The sequence below is a fragment of the Pinus tabuliformis genome, chromosome J (genome assembly GCF_031772625.1).
Source record: "Pinus tabuliformis cultivar Carrire ecotype Pingquan chromosome J, CPIR1, whole genome shotgun sequence".
NCBI lineage: Eukaryota > Viridiplantae > Streptophyta > Pinopsida > Pinales > Pinaceae > Pinus > Pinus tabuliformis.
This window is the reverse complement of record NC_142295.1, coordinates 677,528,264-677,541,865: the sequence shown is the minus strand read 5'-3', so window position 1 is coordinate 677,541,865 and position 13,602 is coordinate 677,528,264.

Below are 13,602 nucleotides of genomic sequence, written 5' to 3'. Positions count from 1 at the left end.
GAGATACATGGAACCTTTGAGGCTTACCTGATCCTGGTGCTCCCTATTGCGACATTTTCTTCTACTGAACGATCATCTAAGGATTGGGCAATGGTTCAACTGGTATTCTGAAGATATCTTCGTGCATGTTTCAGCAGCTGCACCAGAACTTCAATGTGGAGTCGCCAAAGGATGGCCTTCCTCCAGTGGAGTCGCCAGACAGATGATTACAACCAAAATCTGTGTTCAAACCTTGACTGTCATGAAAGCTTGAAGCTGTGTCGTCTCCCAGGGAAGCTGGGCTTCGATTCTCTTCTCCTCGGCAACAACGCCATTTAATGTTATCACCCCAAGAAACTCACCTAGGTTGCATATCGGTGATGCTCGGGAACATTACAAATTCAACAAAATAGTTGGATAAATGGTGGATGCATGAAACAAATGCTGCATATTCAAGCCAGATAACCACTTCTACTATGATTGACCCCAGACATGGGTGAACACCCCCAGACTACAAGGCTTTTAACCACCAATTACTCATAGTTTGAGGATAAGGTGATAATGGAGAAGACTAACCACACCAGCAGATGCACAGGACCCTGTGATGGCCGGCTGCAACCAGTTAAAAGGTCTGTAAATCTAGTTTCTAATACACAGACAGGATGACAGCTCTCTATGCATTAAACCATAGAAACCCACATACACGTTCAATGATACATGCTAAATCCTAACACAGAGGTGGGATGACAACCCCTCTAATGCTAAACATTAACAGAACATGAATCAATGCAAACAGGCACAACCTGGAACAAGAAAGAGAAGTGGAAAGTGAGCAATTAATAGCAAAAGAAGCTTGTATTAGCTGGAAATGAAGACCAGACGCTGCAGGTTACAAAGTAGTTACAGTCTCCAGAAGTTGAACCTTACAACAGAGTCACCTTCATCTAACACTCATCCCCATTACATATGTTTTTTTTAGTATATATGGTATCTCATTGCACAATCTCTTTGTTAGCTATGCGTGGAGGAGCCAATAAATGGTCACCAACCACATTTACATTCAGGAGTGGGCCTCTGATACAAATTTGGCTGTGCTGTAAATGGATTTGACCTCTCTATTGCTCTGTAGTCCTCCTTTGAGCAGGTGGCATGAAATACCAAAGGACCATAACCATTGAATGCTCTGTATTGATAAACGGTGTCCTGCTTCCTTCTCGGCCATACTGCTGATTAATTGCAGCAACTGAACATTAAAAATGGCTCCATTATGACTGTTTTGCTTATAAACAGTGAAACGTTGCCCAAACTGTTCATTCCCGCCCATCATTGCTTCAATCTTGACTTTAAAAGGTTCGGGCATGGTTCAATCATCTATCGGGTCCGCCTTTCGGGTCGCAATGCATATCTTAACTGGCCAATCCTCTGTTTCTTTATATTTCCTTATACACAGAAAATGCGCCCAAAACCATTGAAAATGGCTTAAGCGCGGATTTGAAATTTTATAAGAAATGATTCATAAAATAGCGGGTCCGACCCATCAGGTCTGAACTCCATCGCAATTGGCACCTGCCCAAGGCCTCCTTTGTAATTTCTTTATACAAAGAAAATACATAAAAAACATTAAAAACGCAAAGGGCGCGGACCCAAAATAATATGAAATGGAGTGTTGTATGGCCGTCGGGTCCAGCCCATCGCATCGCAACATAACTCATGTTAAAACCCGCCCCTTTGAAAGCGCCGATAGCGATATTGCCGCGGACCTGAAAATCTATCAAAAAGGATTAATACCGCCGTCGGGCCTGGCTTATCAGGTCGGAAGCATAACATATGTGAAGGCCCTGTCCCTTTGGCAACCCTGATAGTGAAATGCCAACGTGATCTCGGCCGTTGATCCGGATACGCGATCGACGGTCCTCACCAAATCGCCGATCACCATCTCCATTGCCTCTTTTTAAAAGTGCCGATACGATACGCCGATGCGATATCGACGATCGCTCATCGGCAAGGTCTCCTTTGTCGCTACCACTGCCTCCCCCGACTTGCGATATGCCGACGCGATCTGGACTGTTGATCGGCCAAATCCAACGGCTGAGATTAAAGCGGATCCTTAAGCCTGCGATTTTGATTTTTGCATGGTTTTGGAGTGTTTTTCCCTCCCAATAATGTATTTCCGCCCTCCCAAGGGCTTTTCCTTTGCAACCATTTCAATCGGTGGAGGACTTAAGAGGATTTTGAAGGCTTTTGGGGCACTTTGTATTCGTTTTTGGGCATCCTTCTGTGCGCAAACAACCCAATCAGGACTACATTTGATCCTCAAATGTTGGATTATGTAGCAGAGCTAACAATACAACATTATTCAACATAAGATACCCATCAAAGATGATCTGAAACACTTTAAACGAAAGTTTAGGAGAATTAATCTAGTTCTTATGCCATTAATTGAAAAAGAAGTAAAAATGATGTATGATGCACAAATCATAGCACCAATTAGATATTCAGATTGGGTCTCTAATTTGGTCACTAATAGAAAGAAAACAGGAGAAATCAGACTCTGTGTTGATTTCATGAACTTGAATAAAGTGTCATTAAAAGATAACTACCCTCTCCCTAAAATGGACCACATTCTCCAGAAAGTAGTAGGTTCATCCAGAATTTCGTTGCTTGATGGATTCTCTAGATATAACCAAATCTTAGTTCAACCAAAGAATCAAGAAAAGATTGCATTTACTGCTCCCTAGGGTACTTTCATGTATTTGAAAATGCCCTTTGGATTAATGAATGTTGGAGCTACATTCCAAAGAGAAATGGACATAGCCTTTGCAAAAGAAATCCATGACTTTCTAGTGGTTTACCAAGATGACATCATAGTGTTTTCCAAATCAGATAATGAACATATAGATCACCTAAGAAGAGTTTTCATTAAATGTAGAAAATTTGGTATTTCCTTAAATCCCAAAAAGACACTCTTTGGTCTAGAAGAAGGTAAACTCTTGGGACACATAATATCAAAATATGGACCCAGCTAGAATAGAGGCAATCTGAACATCACTCATCCTAGAAACATCAAGGAATTACAGTCGTTTTTAGGCAAAATAAATTTTCTTAGGAGATTCATTTATAAGTTAGCAAAACTAATCAGAGAATTAAATAACATGTTAAAGAAAGATTTAGCACTTAAGTGGACAGTAGAGGCTAAACAATCTTTTGAGGCAATCAAGGAAGCCCTTACTAAAACTCATGTCTTCATAAGTCATGATTTCAAAAAAGATTTTATAATTTTTTCTTTTGCTTCAGAACATACTATTGTAGCAGTCTTGTTGCAAAAGAATGATCAAGGTTATGAGCAACCTATTGCATTTTTCAACAAACCTTTGAGAGATGCTACACTAAAGTACACCATAATGGAAAAACAAGCACTTGCTTTAGTGAAAGCTATTAAATATTTTAGAGTATACATCTTCTATTCACACATCATTACTTATGTTCCAAATTCAGTAGTAAAGGACATTTTGACCCAAAATGGGCTTGAAGGAAAGAGAGGCAAATGTATTGCCACCATTTTGGAATATGACATAGAAATAAAGCCTACAGAACTTATCAAAGGCCAAGGTTTAGCTAAACTCATGGCTGAATCGAACTGTCAGGCCTTAGATATATATTTCATTGGTGCCCTAGATAATCAGGAAGAGATGGCGACTCCACATATCAGTGAAGCTTTCATAGATTCACCCTAGTATGCAAATATTATATTTGTTTTACTAAACTTACAAGCTCCTCCTGGTTTATCTGGAACTAAAAGTAGATTTTGAAAACGAAATATTGTATCATAGATAATGCTTTATTTTGGAAAGATAATGGTGGAATTCTATTAAATTGTTTATTAAAAGATGAACCTGACAAAGTTATGCAAGAATTTCATGCAGGAGATTGTGGAGGACACCTAAATTGGAAAACTACTGCTGATAAGATTTTAAGGGCATGTTTTTACTGGCCCACCCTTTTTGTAGATGTCAAGAAACATGTGACTTCCTGTCACAAGTTCCAAATATTTGAGGGCAAAAAGAAACTCTTACCATTACTTCTCAAACCCATCTCCACATAAATACCTTTTCAACAATGGGGTTTAGACTTCATTGGGGAAATTCACCCATCCTCCTTAGCCCAACATAAATGGATTTTGATAGCCAATGATTACTTTACCAAATGGATAGAATCCATCCCTTCTAGACAAGCCATAGACTATGTCATCATTTCATTCTTTGAGAACAACATCCTTTATAGATTTGGATGACCCCAAAAGCTCATTATTGATAATGCAACTGCTTTCAAATCCAAGAAAATGGTAGACTTTTGTAACAGATATCACATTACCCTTGGCCATTCCACTGCCTATTACCCTCAAGGTAACGGACTTGCAGAATCTTCAAACAAAAGCCTTTTTAATATCATCAAGAAACTGCTAGAAGACAATAAGAGATATGGAACAAAAAGTTGGTTAATGCCTTATGGGCAGAAATACTAGCTACCAAAAAGTCCATTGGTACATCTCCTTACCATCTAGTATATGGAATGGATGTTGTTTTTCCATCCTCTTTAGGAGTACCAGTGATGAAAATAATTCGAAAGCTGCAGGTAGAACCAAATGATATCCAAAGGAGGATAAAGCAGACAATACATTTGCAACAAACCAGAGAAGAAGTATATGTCAAATCACAAGTGATCTAGGATAAAATCAAAAGGATTTTTCACAAGGAAACTAAAGCTGATGATTTTTACATAAGTGATAAAGTACTCAAATGGGATTCTAGAAGAGAAGAGAAGGGTACACATGGTAAATTTGATTTCCTGTGGCAAGGCCCTTATATCATTTATGGTTACAAAGGTAACAATGCATTTTTCTTCAGACAGTTAGATGTAACCGATCTACCAGGAGGACTAGTCAATGGTAGAATGCTGAAGCATTACTTATCTACAGATTAACAGTAGTTTATTTTACTTTGCTCATTGTATATAACATTGTAGAGTTTAGATTGGATAGGATGGTAATTTTTTTTGGTTGAAGCCTAAAGAGAAGGCCCTGAGATTTGAAAGGTTTACTATCACATGTATGAATAAAGCAAATCACAGAGGAGCAGTTACAAGGCAACTACAGTGAAATATTCAAAGCCTACTGATCTTAAAGTTCTTGACATTTCACCAGGAAATGCCATCCCCATGTGGAGCCACTGTTAGCGTCCTATAATAATAGGATTCATAATTTTGAATTGGTTATGGTTATTCTTGTAATATTGTACATACTTTTTCTTTCTGCAAAATGTTTTCCCATATTAAAATTAACAAATGTAAAGAGGGTATGTCCTATAAGAATAATCAAAAGACAAAAAGAAAGAAAAAAGATTAAAAAAAAAGGTGAAAAATATGAACCACAAAAAGAGATAAAAATAAAATTGAAAGTGTGCAAATTCAAATGCCAATACTTTTTACTTTACTATGAAAAATAAGATTGTTTGCAGCTTGTCAAAAATGCCACAATCCATGATGGTCAAATAGTTTAATCTTGACTCATTCATGCTTTAAATTTCATGTTGATAGATAGAGAATAAAGATCTACCAAACTGTTTAAACTTGGTAGATCAATAGTTAGGTAGAGAATAATAATGAGTTCATCTGTTTAATCTAAGCCATTGGAAGTTATAAGGTTAGAATAATATAGTTTCCTTATTAAAAGAAAAGGAAATAAAAGGCCAGCAAGCTCAAATTCACCCATTGAATGAAGAGAAATTGCTAGGGAAAATAAAGGGTAGGTAGAAGAAATGTTGCAAATGCACAAGGTTGCTAAGTCAAAAGCACATTTATCATGATTAATCCTATGTTTCATGTGCAAGAGGAATTGTGAAAAATAAAGGATATTCAACAAAGCCGGTTTACTAATTTCCCCTCTTTTCACTAGACCCCCACATACTTATTTGTTAATTTCCCCTCATTATCCCTTCATTACTTATAAAAGCCCTTTCCCTTCATTTTGACCTTTTCTTCCCTTGGTTTCATCCATTTCCCTAGACATTACCCTTCAAAAATCACCCCCCTTTCCCTAAGAGTGAAACCCATTCCCATTACAAATAATACTTTCCCCCCTTATTAATTTCCAATTTCCCCTTTAAAAACCCACAAAGACCCTTTATCCTAAGTTTTTCCTAAAGTCCCGCTTTATAAATCCCCCACGTTATAATTTCCCGACACCCTTTTTAACCCACCAACACTTCGTGCAGTTAAAAATCCCACCATATAACCCATGGTCCCACCTTTATTAACCAACAACTTATATTAAAAATACCGACATTATTCATTAATTAATTACAATTCTTTGTAATTAAACCCTGTGCCTTGCCAACCAATTTCCCGACTCCGTCCATGCAACTTCACTGCATGATAACCCTCCGATCTCCCACCCCCAGATCCAACAGCGCACAACCATATTACGCGGATTCATCGTCCGATAGTTAACAGCTCGAGAGCACCCGAGATTCGCGGTTTTGGTTCGGCACTATTCTGCAACGTGGCAACACCAAGTTATATCACGTGCTCGCGAAAAATACTGCCTGCCATCCAAAAGCGATGTGATATCGCAAAAAACCACCTCCCCATCTAAAACCAAAACTGCCCACTGTTCATTCAATAATACGCACGCCAAAATCTAACTGTTATGGGTTAAAAGGCCGAAAAAGCCCCAATTTTTTCTTTTCCCTCGTTTTCACTATAAACCTCTCCTAAACCAATTCTGACACCATGAGCCTCTAAGCGACCAATTTAGTCACCTTTTTCCACCTGAAGACTCCGCGGACACCAAATTGAAGCAACAAATATCTAGTTGTAGCCTCAGTACCTTCTGCAGCTACCAGAGAAACCCGTCAGCACACTAAACCGTTAAATTCCAGGTATTCCTGATATAACCAGAACAACCTTGTAATTTGAAGCTATACACAGTAATTATCCAAGGTTAATTAATTAAATTAATTAAAAAACCTTCCTAAACTCAAAGAAAAGCTTACTGTGCACCCAAACCCCTTTTTACAGATTGTAATTACCCTCCCCACTATTCTATAGCTCCTGACCTCACTCCTAAAGCCACAAAAAGACTAATTCAATTGAATTAACCCAATTATGGCTTCCCAAACCTCTCTGGATGTAAGACCTCTACAAGCCCCTCACCTGGATACTGACCACCTTGCATTAGCCGATAGAGAATTTCAAATCAAGGGCACTGCTCCCCCTGCCTACCTATTGAAACTCCACTGTTGGAGTAAAGACAAGTTTTTGGACCAGAATGATGACATTCACCTATGGGAGTCCAATTTTCCCAAGTACTTGTTCCCATAAGTAAACCCATTCTCAGAAATCATTCACTTCTGCCAAGCTTGCTATATTCCCAGTCAAAGAGCCATAGTCACCTCTGACCAACAAGTTTTATTCACCATTACTGCATAATCAATTAATCAAATGCTACAAATCTTGCCAGGTCCCAATGAGACCCCACTCTCCATTGAAGGCTTACTTGAACTCTACATCAAGCTAGACCTTCCCAAGAAGGCTCAGATTTTTCAAACCTTCATCATAGAGGAGTCTCATACTCCAACAGATAGTCCTCCATATGTTGCCACCTTTTTTTCTGAGAGAGGCACACAAATTATAACTATGCTCTCTTACATTCTAGGGTACACCATAGATGAACATGTGGATGAGGTTGTCCTTGCTTTTACTTTTATATTTTACCCAGGTAAGCCTCCTGCTACAATTTACAACTATGCTCAGTTCATAGCAAACAATATCCATGAACAGTTCATCAGACTACCAAATGAGAGAGTCTTCAAATATTCATCAGTGTTATTTCATATGTTCTTGTACTTTTAGTCAGACAAATTTCCAGTCAGCATTCAGAAGTTAGACACCAAAGGCAATCCAAGATCTGTCATCTTTTGCAAACCATTGATCCAAAAATACTCCACTATTTTTTCCTATACAAACTTCATTGACTCATTTGTCCATATAGTTATAAATATGCTAACGAGTAGCTATCAACCTAGGACCAGTTAGGAGATTAACAGAGTTTTACAATTGGCAAATAATAATAGAGTGGGAGACTGGTATCTATACCAAGACCACACAGAAATCAGGATATATGGATGCCAACTTACTCCCTACAAACTGCCCAAATACCTCCCCATGAGGATATTTGCATTAGAATACTTTAGGCAGATTATAAACTCTGATGAAGTTAATTTTCTATGAGCTAGGAAGAAGACCCTATTTAAAATGAAAAACCAATTGGGCCCATTTATTTGTAATAATAGGGAAGATGGACCAAAGGCAGATAAAATTTTGTAGCAGATGAATTTCAAGAACAATTTTATGTGGTAGTATGACCCTCATGTAGTCATAAATAAACTAAGGCTCAAAGTCAAATTGGGTCCTTTCATACATGATCCTAGGCCAGACATTGAGAGATTTTCCAACCATTCAAAATGTTTGGAAAAAACTTTGATAGATATGCAGAATATTGTAGTAGATGTGGAGAATACTTTTATAGATGTGGAAAAGCAGATTGATACTAGTTCCTTTCTACAGGTTCTAGCCCTAGGAGAACAGATGAATATTCCTCCTATTTTGCAGAATCCATCCAATGAAGACAAAAATGCAAAAAGAACCATGGAAGAAGGTTCTAGCTCAGCAATGGACACTACAAATGACCAATTTGAGATCAGTTACAGGAAGAGGCCCAAGCTTAATCCTGTAACTGAACAGAAAGACACCATTGATACAGTGGAAATCACTGACACTGAAATAATCGTTGGAAGGAATAAAGGCCCAATGCTTCAGAGGAAACACATCAGCCCTCCACTTCAAACACTCAACTTATTGAAAAACAACTTAGCATTGAAGTCTCTTCATCCAGCAAGCCTGTGGATAAAGAGAAAGATATTAAAGAGAAGTACAAGGAAATTTAGTTGAGAAATGTGGCATTGAAGGCTGAGACTGATGCCTAATACTTCAAGCAAACACCTGCAAATGAAAAATATATTAATGTAAACCTTTGACATTAAGATTGGTAAGATGCAAATGACATTCATGCAACCTACAGTCTAGTAGCCCAAATCATCAGCGGACTACAAGAACACTGAATTTGAAGTGTTGGCTAGGGATGTTCACCCTATTGACCAAATTGAGTTCCACAAGCAAGCACATGAGATGATTTATTCCACCATGACAAATAAAGCTACGACTATGCACAAAATCCAAAGATCACTAGAAACTATCACAACCCTGTATAAGCTGGAAAAAGCATCCTCACATGCCAAGGACAACAGAATCAAGTCATTATAAGACTTCGTGATTGAGCTTGGGTATAATCCTAATGATGTCAAAGCTGCAGAGTAATTAATAAAAAAGAAGGATGAGGATATTGTTGCTCTCAAAAAATAATTGAAACTTCCTTATTCAGAACATCCACTGACTAAGGAGGTCCTTGAGAGCCAAACTCAGCAGGAGGAAATAATGAACCTTGTTCTACAACTTAATAACCAATTGAAAGAAATGTAGGAGTTGGACACCTTAATACAGCTGAAACAGGCCAGATTTGAGACAACCACTGCCACTGCCATTCCCATAGTGACTACAACAGTTCCATCAACCTTGGCAGCTTCATTGGCCCCCACAGCTCCATTGACTACAACACTTCGAGCTGCAACAACATCTACATCAACAACAGGTTCAACAACAACAGCAGCTCAGCCAAGTGATGAAGCAAGCAAACTGGTCAAAGCAATGGAGGACATGTCCATTCAGACCTCTGAGATAAATAGACTCAAAGAACAGTTAAGGAGTCTAGAGGATGAGAAGAAAATAGCTTAGATTATGCACAAAGATGAAATTCAGAAGTCAACCAGGATGAATGAGAGGATAAAGAGCTTGGAGAAAGAGTTAGCATTAGAGGAGCCACTTGCCCAAGCTAAAGAACAACTATGAGCCAATATCATTGACTCTATCAATGATATTTTGCCGTCTATACAAGTCATCTTTTGATACATGTGGATCTTCACATACAATGGCATGGAACAACTCAAAATTCAAAGTGGTAGAAAAGTGAATATCTTGACATTAGATCGAAGTGCTCGTCACCCTGATTCCAACGGTGTGAATGACACTCCAATCCGAGTCCGGATGAGGAAGTTATGGCAGAAAGAATATTTTCTTACCCCTTTGAAAAAGGAGGCATTTTCATGGTTTTAAGTCTTTTAAAGGGAAATCACATTGAAAAACGTGTAGAGGGCGGTTTCCACAACCTCCGATCAGCGATCTCCGATCTATCGGGTCAGAGGAAGGCAAGCGATCGGGGCACGTTATCGAAACCGAGCAGATGCGATTAGCGATTGCGATCTGCGATCGGCATCGGCATCGACGATCGGTGAAGAGCCTGGACTACAGCGATTGCGATCGGCCAACACCGATATCGGCGATTGGAAATCCCCGTTGATAGGACCTTTGCTCCAACAATGCGTCAATTGTGATATGAGGGCCGTACCTGACGGGGATATCAGCCCAATTTCATAAATTTAAGGTGCGGGTCTTAAGGTTTCGGTCAGGTTTTTTAGTGTTTTATGGATGTTTTATGTATTATCGTTTAAAACGATAAAAAAGGCTACTTTTAAAGAGTAGCTATGCTTGCTAATCCTTCACTCCATTGACTTCTATTTTGAACTAAACGACCCTCAATTTTAGCGGCCTTTGTCGTAAAGAAGATTATACAAGCCAATGATTGGAAAAGGCACGGGGGAGAGGATTTTTAGGCACATAGTTCGAGGCAACAACTTATAGGAGGGTCGATTGATCATTTTGTTTGAATTGGACAAATTTTATATGGTTTCTGCCCCTCTCGACGCCATGGATGCAGTGGTGCTGTCCATTTCTCCATTTGAGTTCTTCTTTTCTCAGCCATATTTCAGAATGGAGGTATAAGCCTCTTTTTATGTAGTAGATGATTGTATTCTCTCTTTTCATGCAATTTAATAGATAAAGGCCTCCCCATTGATCGAGCAGGGCTTAGAGACGTGGTCTGAGTTGGGCGAACTTCGTTATCAAGTCTTTGTGTCTTCCTTCATGCTTTTATGTGTTTCCGCTTCTTTTCTTGTGTACACATTAAGTTTTCTATGTTAAGCTACAACTTTTACATGTGATTCTTTTCATACATCTATAAGCGAAAGATCCCTGGATCAAGTGGTATCAGAGCAGGTCTTTTTAGACATGAATTGCATGTTTGTATGCTAACAAGAGATAGAATCCGAAGAGGCGCAAGGGAATTAGAGCCTTTCGGTCCCGAAGCGGGGCGTGCACATTGAAGGAGAAACATGGCAGAAATGAAGCTCATCTTGAAGAGAAGCACAATTTCCGCAAGACTTTCTATTCAATGACAGATAATATCAATCAACTGGTTTTAAGGCTAGAGAAAGAAGAGGAGAGAAACCCAAAATAACAAGGTTCAACACATGGGAATGGTGGAGAAGAACCCCCTCCTTCTCCTTCCGAGAGTGAAGGTTTTCCTTCCTCTCACCACCATAATCGTAGAAATTCAAAGGATGCATCTAAGAAACCTTTCTTAAATTAGATGTTAAATTTGATCTTCCCATGTTCAATGGGGAAAGCAATGCAGAAAAGCTTAATAATTGGATTAGGTAGATTGAGGTCTACTACAAGATTCAGCAGATCGTGGAGGAATAGGTAAAGATTCAGCTGGCCTCTCTACGGTTGAGCATCACCGCTCTCATTTGGTGGGAGAGCAAATTGCAGCGCAGTAAGAATGTGGGTAACCTATTTTCCTGATGGCCTGATTTTATTTCTGCGTTAAAGGAACAATTTTATCCCTTAGGATATAAGCAAAAAGCTTTAATTAATTGGCAGTGCTTAAGGAAAGGCAAAGGTCAGGATGTTTAGAGTTTTACAGAGGAGTTTAGAAAGCAAGCACTTAATCTTGGTATTGCACTTGATACACCTGAAGTTGTAACTAAGTATATTGGCTCATTGCATAGCTATATTAGGCATTCATTGTTGTTATTTGAACCAACCACTATTGACTCGGCCAGCGTGAAGGCAATTCATATTGAGAACAGGGGCAAAAATGAAAATAATGAGTAGTCCAGAAATCCACCGTTCAAACCTCCCAATGGTAAATCAAAAGCGAAATGGAAAGGAAATGAGAAGAAAACAGCAACAACCAAAGTAGGGAGAACGACCGTATTGCAATCATTGCAAAAAGGAAGGCCTCGATGACGATCACTATTGGAAACAACACCCATAAAAGCGTCCAAAGACGTATGGAGGAAAAGGGAAGCAGAAGACAGTGGCAACGGTGCAGCACGACCTTGGATCGGATGCGGGAGATGAAGTGTTGATCACAACAGCAGGAACAAAAGGTACTCTTACACCTCATGTTAAATCTGAATCGCATGAAGGCACCAGTTCTGTAAATGAGTCCCTTCCTAATGACCGAAAGCGAATTGAACTATTTGATATCAGAGTTATTATAAATCATACTAAAGTTGAAACTCTGTTTGATACTGGATCCCAAGCAAACTTAATTGCAGAATCCCTGGTAAAGAAACTCGGCTTAGAAACAAAGGCACACTTGAAACCTTACTTGCTTGGATGGATAGATTATAAAGCAAAACTAAATGTCACCAAGCAATGTAAAGTCAAATTTGTGATCGCTTCTAAGCGAGTAGATGAAGTAGAACTGGATGTAATACGATTGGATATCTGTGGCACGGTGTTAGGGAGTCCATATCTGTATGATAGAAAGGTAGTTATAGGTGCTAATTTCTCTATTATTGCGGCACCTTTGCACACATTGACAAGTGTGAAACAGGTCTTCCAATGGGGAGGAAGACAACAAAATTCCTTCGAAACATTGAAGGAAACGATCAGCACTGCACGAGTCTTAGCCTTACCTGATCTCCAACATCCATTCAAGATCGAAAACGATGCTAGTGGTTATGCCATGGGAGCTGTACTGATGCAGCAAAAGAAGCCGATTTGTTACCATTGTGAGAAGTTTTCCCAATCTGTGATAAACTATCCCACTTATGATAAGGAGATTTATTACTTGGTGCAGAGTGTGAAAAAGTGGAAAAACTACCTGATCGGCAAGGAGACCATCATCCATACAGTTCATCAGCCCTTGCAGTACCTTCAGTCACAAACCAAGTTGCAGTAATCTCTTCATTTTAGGTGGATGGATTTTCTTCAACAGTTTCATCTGGTAATAAAGTATAGGAAGGGCATTAACAACAAGGTGGATGATATGCTATCTTGCCCTCCTATTTGTACTTTTGTTATTTTGCATAATGCTTCGTTGTCTTTTGAGAGTTATGATAAACAACATGCTAACAATGATGACTTTAAGGAGATTTATGCAAAACTGACCCATGGTTCATAGGTGGACAACTATCACTTGCAGGGGAAACTGTTGTATCACCTTGGTAAATTGTGTATTCCCATAGGGGAAAGAGTACATGTAATTCGAGAGGCCCACACCTCTCTTATGTCTGGACACTTTGGTGTCGAAAATACTTTATG